Source organism: Salmo salar, chromosome 18, assembly GCF_965601325.2.
Source record: "Salmo salar chromosome 18, fSalSal1, whole genome shotgun sequence".
Taxonomy (NCBI): Eukaryota; Metazoa; Chordata; class Actinopteri; order Salmoniformes; family Salmonidae; genus Salmo; species Salmo salar.
In genome coordinates this window covers 1,987,147-1,999,362 of record NC_138308.1, presented here as the reverse complement: position 1 = coordinate 1,999,362, position 12,216 = coordinate 1,987,147, and the positions used below count along the sequence as shown (strand labels likewise).

Genomic DNA, 12,216 nt, shown 5'->3' with positions numbered 1-12,216 from the left:
CGCTCATTGACACATTCTGTAGTACCATAGTGGTAACAGAAAATTTCATGAATTCTTTATTTTGGAAATTCGAATACGTGCCATGAATATTTTTAAAATTCGGTTTGCTCCTTGCAGGAAAATCAAGCAGCAGTTTCTGTAGTGTAGTGGTTATCACGTTAGCTTTACACGTGAAAGGTCCTCAGTTTGAAACTGGGAGGAAACAGTGCTCTTTGACACGTGCAGTAGGTACTGTACTATTAACAGAGAATAGTTATTTTCATAAATGCCTACTTTCGGAAATTTGAACACGTGCCATGAATATCTGTAAAATTCGGTTTACTTCTTGCAGGAAAATCAAGCAGCAGTTTCTGTAGTGTAGTGGTTATCGCGTTCGCTTTACACGCGAAAGGTCCTCGGTTCGAATCCGGGCGGAAACAGTGCTCTTTGACAAGTGCAGTAGGTACTGTACATTCAACAAAGAATTGTTATTTTCATGAATTCTGTATTTTGGAAATTTGAACACGTGCCATGAATATCTGTAAAATTCGGTTTACTCCTAGCAGATAATTGTTGAAGCAGTTTCTGTAGTGTAGCGGTTATCACGTTCGCTTAACACGCGAAAGGTCCTCGGTTCGAAACCGGGCGGAAACAGAGCTCTTTGACACGTGCAGTAGGTACTGTACTTTCAACAAAGAATTGTTATTTTCATGAATTCTGTATTTTGGAAATTCGAATACGTGCCATGAATATCTGTAAAATTCGGTTTACTCCTCGCAGCTAATTGTACCAGTAGTTTCTGTGGTGTAGCGGTTATCACGTTCGCTTCACACGCCCCTTTTTGGAGTTTCAGGAAGTGGAAGAGAAGCAGGTGTCTGAGTGCTTGAGAGAGAATATCGTTTTTTTTTAGGTCTAGCTGACTTATAAGTTTGAAAGTTTGTGAGTGACTGTAGTGAAGTTTCTGTGAAACGTTTTTGCTATTGTCCCCCATCAGCGTGAGCTGTTTGGGGGATATTGCTTAAAATAACCGGACGGACAACATGGCTTCGACATCAAGAATACAAACGACGACGAGAAAGGACAACAGTGAAATCAGAATGTTAAACGAAGAACTGAAAAAAAGAACATATGAGAAGGAACTGACGGTGAACGTGGAAATAAGTGGAGAAGGGAAAATAACAACGATGGAATCGCTGAGAGGAATAAAGGAAGTTTGCGGAACAATACTGGGATGTCGAATGAAAGACGGGAATAAGTATGAAGTAACAATGTCTCATGTAAATGGAAAAGAAAGACTAATAGACGGGCTAAAGATAAAGAACTGTCAAATCATGGCTAAAGAACTAGGGAACGATGAGCTGGTGGTGTCCTTTTTGAACTTGCCCGCATACATTACGGATGAGGAGATAGAAGAGAAACTAAAAGGCTGGAAGGTGAAGGCGACCACGCCAATCAAGAGGAGGATGTGGCCAGGAACGGACATTGTAGATGGGACAAGATTTTGCAAGGTAAAGTTTACAGACAATGTGCAATCCTTGCCATATTCTACTAAATTTAACACTGTCGAGGGATTTGAATATTTTCGTGTAATCCACGACAATCAAGTGAAGGTATGTAGATTATGTATTCAGCCGGGGCACATACTTAAGGAATGTCCGGAATTCACATGCCACAAATGTAGTGAACAAGGGCATTATGCCAGAGAATGTCGGAACATAGGAAATGTGTGCAAAATGTGTGACAGACCTAAAGTTAGATGTAGCTGTAATAAGGGAGAAAATCACTTACTTTTGCAAACAATGGACCTCACGTCTGAGGAAGAGGGGAGTGTGCCTATGGAGAGGGAGGATGAGAGTGACATGGAGAGTGTGACTCCAGAGACAGTGGCAGATAAGCTTGAAGAGCCTGTAATGTCTCCTGGCAAAGCACGAGACGCCGTTTTAGTCTCTGCTGCTGACAAGGTGGAACAGCAGCACATGATGGGTGAAAGACATACACAGGTAGAGATGGTGCAAGGTGCTTCTCAGGTGCCTGAGCCAGCTTTAAGCCTGTGTAAAAATTACACCAAAGAGTGGGCTGGGTCCACTGAAGTCACGGGCACTGTTAAAGCGCACTTTTCAAAAGGCTTCCCCGCCGATCCCCCCAAAAATCCAAATAAAGAGACGGATGATGAAATAGATAGTGAGGATCTTCAGTTGTTTGTAAAAAATAAGAGGTCATTGTCGAAAACCAGGGAGATGATGGGTTTTGGAAAAAAGAAAAAGTAGGATTTTTAAGGACTTGTTTGGCTCTGATTATACTTCTGCACACATTCATAATGATTACAGTCGCATCCCTAAATGGTAACAGTTTGAGAAACATGAGCAAATTTGAGCAGGTATTAGTGTCTGTTAAGGCAGACATGTTGTGTTTTCAAGAGACCAATTGGACAGACTCCAAAATGCAGGAGATTAAGAGTAAATGGTCAGATTTAATTTTTTGTAGTCATGGAGGGGATAAAACATGTGGTGTGGCTATTTTGATAAAAAATGATGTGGTGCAAAATGTAAAAGAAATATATGCTGACAATGATGGCAGACTTATTGTAATTGAATTTGAAGTTCAAAATGTAGTTTTTCGTTTAATTAATGTTTATGCTTCAAACATTGAATCTGAAAGGAGAGAAATGTTTCACAAATTAAAAACACTGTGCTCAGAAAACTGTATACTGATAGGAGATTTTAATGTGAGGTGTAGTAGAATGGATGCCTCTAGTTGTGCTAAATTCAGATATGACTCTTCTAGAAATGCATTATGGAAACTTATGAATGAGGAGAATCTAGTAGATATATGGAGGGCTGAAAATCCAAACAGAAGAGTATTCTCTAGAAGGCAGGTGGTTCTAAAGGAATTAAAACAAAGCAGAATTGATTTATGTCTAGCAAAACAAGAATTGGTGCAGAATGTTAAGAAGGTGTCATATACCTTTACAGCATATAGTGATCATGCAGTAATGTCATTTCAAATGGGTTTGGTGTGGAGAGGAGAGGGGGAGGTGTCTGGTGTTTAAATGCCAGTCTATTAAAGGAGGAAGGATATAGAAATGAAATTGTTGAATGTATTAATGATGAAATGTCTAATGTACTGTTAAAAGAGAATGTGTGTTTATGGTGGGAGGAAGTGAAAGTAAAAGTAAAAAATAGGAGTATTAGGTACGCAAAAAATCATAACCGTTTAGATAAGCAGAAAGAAATAATGCTTAGGAATAGGATGTTGCATGAACTTGAAAAGGCTGATACGGATCCAGACTATGATGTTGTGAATTATTTGAAAATCCATGCAGAGCTGGGTCGTTATGAAAAAAATAAATGTTTGGGTGCTATTGTTAGGAGCAGGGCACAGTACGCTTTGGAGGGAGAGAAATGTACATCCTTTTTTTTGGGGTCTGGAAAAAAGAAAACAAACTAAGAGTTACATTGTAGAGTTGGAAGATGAAAGAGGTGTAAAGGTAAACGATTTTGTTGGGATCTTAGAGACAGTTGAAACCTTTTACAGAAATCTTTACAAAAAGAATGATGTAGATAAAGTGTGTGTTGTAAAAGTGTTGGATACAATTAGTGCCAAAGTATCGCAGGCAGATAGAATGATGTGTGATGAAGAGATTTCATCACACATCATAGAAGAGATTTCATAGACAGGGCTCTAACTCCTCTAGCTCCACAATGAAATAGGGTGCAGGCCAGGCAGCAGGCTGTTAGCCAGCCTGCCAGCTTAGTGGAGTCTGCCACTAGCACAGTCAGTGTAGTCAGCTCAGCTTTCCCCATTGAGACCGTGTCTGTGCCTCGATCTAGGTTGGGCAAAATTAAAAATGGCGGTGTTCGCTTTAGCAATCTCACTAGTATAAAGACCTCCTCCATTCCTGCCATTATTGAAAGAGATTGTGATACCTCACATCTCAAAATTGGGTTACTTAATGTTAGATCCCTCACTTCCAAGGCAGTTATAGTCAATGAACTAATCACTGATAATAATCTTGATGTGATTGGCCTGACTGAAACATGGCTTAAGCCTGATGAATTTACTGTGTTAAATGAGGCCTCACCCCCAGGTTACATTAGTGACCATACCCCCCGTGCATCCGGCAAAGGCGGAGGTGTTGCTAACATTTACGATAGCAAATTTCAATTTACAAAAAAAAAAACAACAATGACGTTTTCGTCTTTTGAGCTTCTAGTCATGAAATCTATGCAGCCTACTCACTCACTTTTTATAGCTACTGTTTATAGGCCTCCTGGGCCATATGCAGTGTTCCTCACTGAGTTCCCTGAATTCCTATCGGATCTTGTAGTCATAGCAGATAATATTCTAATTTTTGGTGACTTTAACATTCACATGGAAAAGTCCACAGACCCACTCCAAAAGGCTTTCGGAGCCATCATCGACTCAGTGGGTTTTGTCCAACATGTCTCTGGACCTACTCACTGCCACAGTCATACTCTGGACCTAGTTTTGTCCCATGGAATAAATGTTGTGGATCTAAATGTTTTTCCTCATAATCCTGGACTATCGGACCACCATTTTATTACGTTTGCAATTGCAACAAATAATCTGCTCAGACCCCAACCAAGGAGCATTAAAAGTCGTGCTATAAATTCTCAGACAACCCAAAGATTCCTTGATGCCCTTCCAGACTGCCTCTGCCTACCCAAGGACGTCAGAGGACAAAAATCAGTTAACCACCTAACCGAGGAACTCAATTTAACCTTGCGCAATACCCTAGATGCAGTTGCACCCCTAAAAACTAAAAACATCTGTCATAAGAAACTAGCTCCCTGGTATACAGAAAATACACGAGCTCTGAAGCAAGCTTCCAGAAAATTGGAACGGAAATGGCGCCACACCAAACTGGAAGTCTTCCGACTAGCTTGGAAAGACAGTACCGTGCAGTATCGAAGAGCCCTTACTGCTGCTCGATCATCCTATTTTTCCAACTTAATTGAGGAAAATAAGAACAATCCGAAATTTCTTTTTGATACTGTTGCAAAGCTAACTAAAAAGCAGCCTTCGCAAATGGAGGATGGCTTTCACTTCAGCAGTAATACATTTATGAACTTCTTTGAGGAAAAGATCATGATCATTAGAAAGCAAATTACAGACTCCTCTTTAAATCTGGGTATTCCTCCAAAGCTCCATTGTCCTGAGTCTGCACAACTCTGCCAGGACCTAGGATCAAGGGAGATACTAAAGTGTTTTAGTACTATATCTCTTGACGCAATGATGAAAATAATCATGGCCTCCAAACCCTCAAGCTGCATACTGGACCCTATTCCAACTAAACTACTGAAAGAGCTGCTTCCTGTGCTTGGCCCTCCTATGTTGAACATAATAAACGGCTCTCTATCCACCGGATGTGTACCAAGCTCACTAAAAGTGGCAGTAATAAAGCCTCTCTTGAAAAAGCCGAATCTTGATCCAGAAATTATAAAAAACTATCGGCCTATATCGAATCTTCCATTCCTCTCCAAAATTTTAGAAAAAGCTGTTGCACAGCAACTGACTGCCTTCCTGAAGACAAACAATGTATACGAAACGCTTCAGTCTGGTTTTAGACCCCATCATAGCACTGAGACTGCACTTGTGAAGGTGGTAAATGACCTTTTAATGACGTCAGACCGAGGCTCTGCATCTGTCCTCGTGCTCCTAGATCTTAGTGCCGCTTTTGATACCATCGATCACCACATTCTTTTGGAGAGATTGGAAACCCAAATTGGTCTACATGGACAAGTTCTGGCCTGGTTTAGATCTTATCTGTCGGAAAGATATCAGTTTGTCTCTGTGAATGGTTTGTCCTCTGACAAATCAATTGTAAATTTCGGTGTTCCTCAAGGTTCCGTTTTAGGACCACTATTGTTTTCACTATATATTTTACCTCTTGGGGATGTCATTCGAAAACATAATGTTAAATTTCACTGCTATGCAGACGACACACAGCTGTACATTTCAATGAAACATGGTGAAGCCCCAAAATTGCCCTCGCTAGAAGCCTGTGTTTCAGACATAAAGAAGTGGATGGCTGCAAACTTTCTACTTTTAAACTCGGACAAAACAGAGATGCTTGTTCTAGGTCCCAAGAAACAAAGAGATCTTCTGTTGAATCTGACAATTAATCTGGATGGTTGTACAGTCGTCTCAAATAAAACTGTGAAGGACCTCGGCGTTACTCTGGACCCTGATCTCTCTTTTGAAGAACATATCAAGACTGTTTCAAGGACAGCTTTTTTCCATCTACGTAACATTGCAAAAATCAGAAATTTTCTGTCCAAAAATGACGCAGAAAAATTAATCCATGCTTTTGTTACTTCTAGGCTGGACTACTGCAATGCTCTACTTTCCGGCTACCCGGATAAAGCACTAAATAAACTTCAGTTAGTGCTAAATACGGCTGCTAGAATCCTGACTAGAACCAAAAAATTTGATCATATTACTCCAGTGTTAGCCTCCCTACACTGGCTTCCTGTTAAGGCAAGGGCTGATTTCAAGGTTTTACTGCTAACCTACAAAGCATTACATGGGCTTGCTCCTACCTATCTTTCCGATTTGGTCCTGCCGTACATACCTACACGTACGCTACGGTCACAAGACGCAGGCCTCCTAATTGTCCCTAGAATTTCTAAGCAAACGGCTGGAGGTAGGGCTTTCTCCTATAGAGCTCCATTTTTATGGAATGGTCTGCCTACCAATGTGAGAGACGCAGACTCAGTCTCAACCTTTAAGTCTTTACTGAAGACTTATCTCTTCAGTAGGTCCTATGATTAAGTATAGTCTGGCCCAGGAGTGTGAAGGTGAACGGAAAGGCTGGAGCAACGAACCGCCCTTGCTGTCTCTGCCTTGCCGGTTCCCCTCTTTCCACTGGGATTCTCTGCCTCTAACCCTTTTACAGAGGCTGAGTCACTGGCCTACTGGTGTTCTTCCATGCCGTCCATGGGAGGGGTGCGTCACTTGAGTGGGTTGAGTCACTGACGTGGTCTTCCTGTCTGGGTTGGCGCCCCCCCCCCCCCCCTTGGGTTGTGCCATGGCGGAGATCGTTGTGGGCTATACTCGGCCTTGTCTTAGGACGGTAAGTTGGTGGTTGGAGACATCCCTCTAGTGGTGTGGGGGCTGTGCTTTGGCAAAGTGGGTGGGGTTATATCCTGCCTGTTTGGCCCTGTCCGGGGGTATCATCGGATGGGGCCACAGTGTCTTCTGATCCCTCCTGTCTCAGCCTCCAGTATTTATGCTGCAGTAGTTTATGTGTCGGGGGGCTAGGGTCAGTCTGTTACATCTGGAGTATTTCTCTTGTCTTATCCGGTGTCCTGTGTGTATTTAAATATGCTCTCTCTAATTCTCTCTTTCTCTCTTTCTGTCTTTCTCTCGGAGGACCTGAGCCCTAGGACCATGCCTCAGGACTACCTGGTATGATGACTCCTTGCTGTCCCCAGTCCACCTGGCCGTGCTGCTGCTCCAGTTTCAACTGTTCTGCCTGCGGCTATGGAACCCTGACCTGTTCACCGGACGTGCTTGTTGCACCCTCGACAACTACTATGATTATTATTATTTGACCATGCTGGTCATTTATGAACATTTTAACATTTTAACATTTTGACCATGTTCTGTTATAATATCCACCCTGCACAGCCAGAAGAGGACTGGCCACCCCTCATAGCCTGGTTCCTCTCTAGGTTTCTTCCTAGGTTTTTGGCCTTTCTAGGGAGTTTTTCCTAGGGAGTTTTTCCTAGCCACCGTGCTTCTTTCACATGCTTTGCTTGCTGTTTGGGGTTTTAGGCTGGGTTTCTGTACAGCACTTTGAGAATATCAGCTGATGTACGAAGGGCTATATAAAAATAAATTTGATTTGATTTGATTTCGATTATGGAAATCAAGGAAGCAATTGTTAGCACGCAAGGTAATAAAAGTCCGGGTTTGGATGGTTTAACAAATGAGTTCTATAAAGTCTTTGTAGATATTTTGGCACCCATTTTAGTGAGGGTGTTTCATTATATGGAAGAGAATAAGGAAATCCCTGAGTCTATGTCAACTGGAATGTTAACGATCTTATTCAAAAATAGGGGCAGTAGATTAAAGTTAGAAAATTATAGGCCTATTAGCCTTCTAAATTCGGATTATAAGATACTGACTAAAGTGTTAGCGAATAGGATGAAAAAGGTGATTGGGAGTATTATTGAATCAACACAAGCCTACGGCATACCTGGAAGAGATATTGCAGATGTAATTTGTACAATTAGGGATGTTGTTAATCAAATGAAAAATGAAGGTGGTATAGTTTTAAGTTTGGACTTTAACAAAGCTTTCGATAGAGTGGAGCACAGCTTTTTATTACAGACTTTGGAGAGGTTTGGGTTTGGGCCAAAGTTTGTATCTTGGATCAACCTGTTGTATAGTGGGGCTAAAAGTTGTGTTAAATGTAACGGAGTGTTAACAGATACTTTCCCTGTGGAGAGGTCAGTAAGGCAGGGCTGTCCTTTGTCAGCTCTGCTGTACAGTGTTTCTACAGAACCGTTAGCTACATTGATAAATAGTAATAAAGAAGTAAGGGGTGTTGGAATCCCAGGTGGTGGTGTCAGTGTTGTACATCAGTACGCTGATGACACTACTTGTACTGTGAAGGATATAGAAAGTATTGGAAGCATTATGGGGATCATAGATATATATGGCAAGGCATCGGGTGCTAAAGTTAATATAGAGAAGACTGAAATAATGTTTGTTGGGGATATCAATGTAAACGGGTGTGAGATTCCATTCAAGAGCGCAAAGGATTTTATTAAAGTGCTGGGAGTAAACATTGGTGTAAAGGAGAAAGAGGCAAAAGATATAACTTGGACTGGGATACTTAATAAAGTCAAGCTAACGTTGAATTTCTGGAAAAATAGAAAACTAAAGTTACAAGGGAAAGTAATTGTTGCAAATGCTTTGGTATTATCCAAATTTGTGTATGTTTTGGGAGTCCTGGACATGCCGGAGTGGGTCCTAAATGAATTGAATAATGTGGTGTCAAATTTTATTTGGGATGGTAAAGGAGTGAGAATATCTCAGAAAACATTGATTGCTGACTATGTGGATGGAGGTTTAAAACTTGTAGATTTAGATGTCAAAAGAAAAGCTATTAGGATAAAAACAGTAAAGAAATATTTGTATGACAGTGAAGATTATGGCTGGAAACACTTCTTTAGAGTCTACTTAGAGGAGAGTGGTGGTTGTGAGGATAATGGTTTATTGATGGGGCTTAAAAGGGCAATGTTTGAAAAGGTACCAGATTTTTATAAAGAGGTGCTAAATGCATGGGCAGAGTTGTTGCCTAATGTATATTATGAATGTGGACATATTGACCTGATTATGAATCAACCTATATTTCTGAATGAGAAAATCAAGAACAAAGAAAAAGTTTTGTATAATAAAGTATTTATGAGTGCAGGTCTACGGCAAATAAAAGATTATACATATGAGGTAATTCCAGGGTTTTTACCTGGGGAAGCTATTTTTGACATAATCAATGAATGGGATGAAGAGGTGGGAAGGGGAACAGTGAATAATATGTATGACAAGATAAAGAATAGTATACCAAGAGCATGGGTTGATTTAATAAATAGTGAAGTTGAAAGAGAAGATTTATTTGTATTTCCTAATTTGTTCATTGGTAGCAGTAAGAAGAAAGTACATTTATCTAGTATACCAGTGAAAAGATTGTATAGAATAATGGTAGGAAAAGTGTGTAGAAGGCCGGCTGCTGAGAAATTTTGGAAAGTAGTTTTTCCGGAATTGGATGAAAAAAAGATATGGGGAAATTTAAATGTAAAATATAATAGTAAGGAGTGTGAAAATAATGATTTCAAACTAAGACATAATAGAATATTTACAAAGGTGGTGCTAAAGAAAATTAATTGTGAGATAGAAAGGGAATGCGACGTATGTGGACGTTTCCCGGAAACTCTTATGCATTTGTTTATAGAATGTGAGGATTTAAAATATTTTTTTTGTAAAGTTAAGGAAATGTTATGTAGAAACTGGGGGGGAGATTTTGTGAAAAAGTATGCGTGGGAGGAACTTTTGTTATTTGGAGTGTCTGGTAAATGTGAGGGTGCTAATGTGTGTTTGTTGAATATGGTTTTGAGTTTTGTGAGGTATGCTATTTTTTGTAGGAGGAATTATGTTTCTTTTGACAGAAAGAGGGTTCAGGTGTGGAGTATCTTTATAGCACTGTTCAGTAAACACATAGATATGTTGTTTAATTATGGGATGGAACATTTTGATGAGTCTTTTGTTGAAGGGAGTGGGTTAATTTCACGAGAGGAGAGTGGAGGTATCACTTATAATTTTTGAAAGCACTGTTTTGATATTTTCTTTGTTGATAATTTGATAGGGGGTGAATTGTTCACCTGCCTCTGTTAGTCTAGTGTCTTCTGTATTGTTCTCTGTGGATTGTACTGTAAACAGTAGATTGTACTGTAAATATTGTAAACAAACATTTTTGATAATAAAAAAAATAAAAAATAAAAATAAAAAAAATCACGGTCGCTTCACACGCGAAAGGTCCCTGGTTCGAAACCGGGCGGAAACAACGCTCATTGACACATTCTGAAGTACCATAGTGGTAACAGAAAATGTCATGCATTCTTTATTTTGGAAATTCGAATACGTGCCATGAATATTTTTAAAATTCGGTTTACTCCTTGCAGAAAAATCAAGCAGCAGTTTCTGTAGTGTAGTGGTTATCACGTTAGCTTTACACGTGAAAGGTCCTCAGTTTGAAACCGGGAGGAAACACTGCTCTTTGACATGTGCAGTAGGTACTGTACTATTAACAGAGAATAGTTATTTTCATAAATGCCTAATTTTGGAAATTTCAACACGTGCCATGAATATCTGTAAAATTCGGTTTACTCCTTGCAGATAATTGTTAAAGCAGTTTCTGTAGTGTAGCGGTTATCACGATCGCTTAACACGCGAAAGGTCCTCGGTTCGAAACCGGGCGGAAACAGAGTTCTTTGACAAGTGCAGTAGGTACTGTACTTTCAACAAAGAATAGTTATTTTCATAAATTCTGTATTTTGGAAATTCGAATACGTGCCCTGAATATCTGTAAAATTCGGTTTACTTCTTGCAGGAAAATCAAGCAGCAGTTTCTGTACTGTAGTGGTTATCACGTTCGCTTTACACGCGAAAGGTCCTCGGTTCGAAACCGGGCGGAAACAGTGCTCTTTGACACGTGCAGTAGGTACAGTACTTTTAAAAGAGAATAGTTATTTTCATAAATGCCTAAATTTGGAAATTTCGACACGTGCCATGAATATCTGTAAAATTCGGTTTACTCCTTGCAGATAACTGTTGAAGCAGTTTCTGTAGTGTAGCGGTTATCACGTTCGCTTAACACGCGAAAGGTCCTCGGTTCGAAACCGGGCGGAAACAGAGCTCTTTGAAAAGTGCAGTAGGTACTGTAATTTCAACAAAGAATTGTTATTTTCATGAATTCTGTATTTTGGAAATTCGAATACGTGCCATGAATATCTGTAAAATTCGGTTTACTCCTTGCAGCTAAATGTAGCAGCAGTTTCTGTAGTGTAGTGGTTATCACGTTCGCTTTACACGTGAAAGGTCCTCAGTTTGAAACCGGGAGGAAACAGTGCTCTTTGACATGTGCAGTAGGTACTGTACTATTAACAGAGAATAGTTATTTTCATAAATGCCTAATTTTGGAAATTTGAACACGTGCCATGAATATCTGTAAAATCCGGTTTACTCCTTGCAGATAATTGTTAAAGCAGTTTCTGTAGTGTAGCGGTTATCACGTTCGCTTAACACGCGAAAGGTCCTCGGTTCGAAACCGGGCGGAAACAGAGCTCTTTGACACGTGCAGTAGGTACTGTACTTTCAACAAAGAATTGTTATTTTCATGAATTCTGTATTTTGGAAATTCGAATACGTGCCATGAATATCTGTAAAATTCGGTTTACTCCTCGCAGCTAAATCTAGCAGCAGTTTCTGTAGTGTAGTGGTAATCACGTTTGTTCACACGCGAAAGGTCCCTGGTTCGAAACCAGGCGGAAACAACCCTCATCGACACATTCAAGAAGTACCATAGTGTTAACAAAGAATTTCATGCATTCTTTATTTTGGAAATTCGAATACGTGCCATGAATATTTTTAAAATTCGGTTTACTCCTTGCAGAAAAATCAAGCAGCAGTTTCTGTAGTGTAGTGGTTATC

At 40.0% G+C, this 12,216-nt stretch overlaps 5 non-coding genes across 5 annotated transcripts; all 5 read left to right on the top strand.

The window, feature by feature from the left end:
- The first annotated feature begins 346 nt into the window (after window positions 1-346).
- Window positions 347-419, top strand: trnav-uac (transfer RNA valine (anticodon UAC)). The gene has a single exon. It is a non-coding gene; the product is annotated as a tRNA-Val (tRNA).
- A 141-nt stretch (window positions 420-560) lies between these two features.
- Window positions 561-633, top strand: trnav-aac (transfer RNA valine (anticodon AAC)). The gene has a single exon. It is a non-coding gene; the product is annotated as a tRNA-Val (tRNA).
- A 10,498-nt stretch (window positions 634-11,131) lies between these two features.
- Window positions 11,132-11,204, top strand: trnav-uac (transfer RNA valine (anticodon UAC)). Its single transcript has one exon. It is a non-coding gene; the product is annotated as a tRNA-Val (tRNA).
- Window positions 11,205-11,345: 141 nt separating this feature from the next.
- Window positions 11,346-11,418, top strand: trnav-aac (transfer RNA valine (anticodon AAC)). The gene has a single exon. It is a non-coding gene; the product is annotated as a tRNA-Val (tRNA).
- Window positions 11,419-11,773: 355 nt separating this feature from the next.
- On the top strand, window positions 11,774-11,846 carry trnav-aac (transfer RNA valine (anticodon AAC)). Its single transcript has one exon. It is a non-coding gene; the product is annotated as a tRNA-Val (tRNA).
- Window positions 11,847-12,216: the final 370 nt, after the last annotated feature.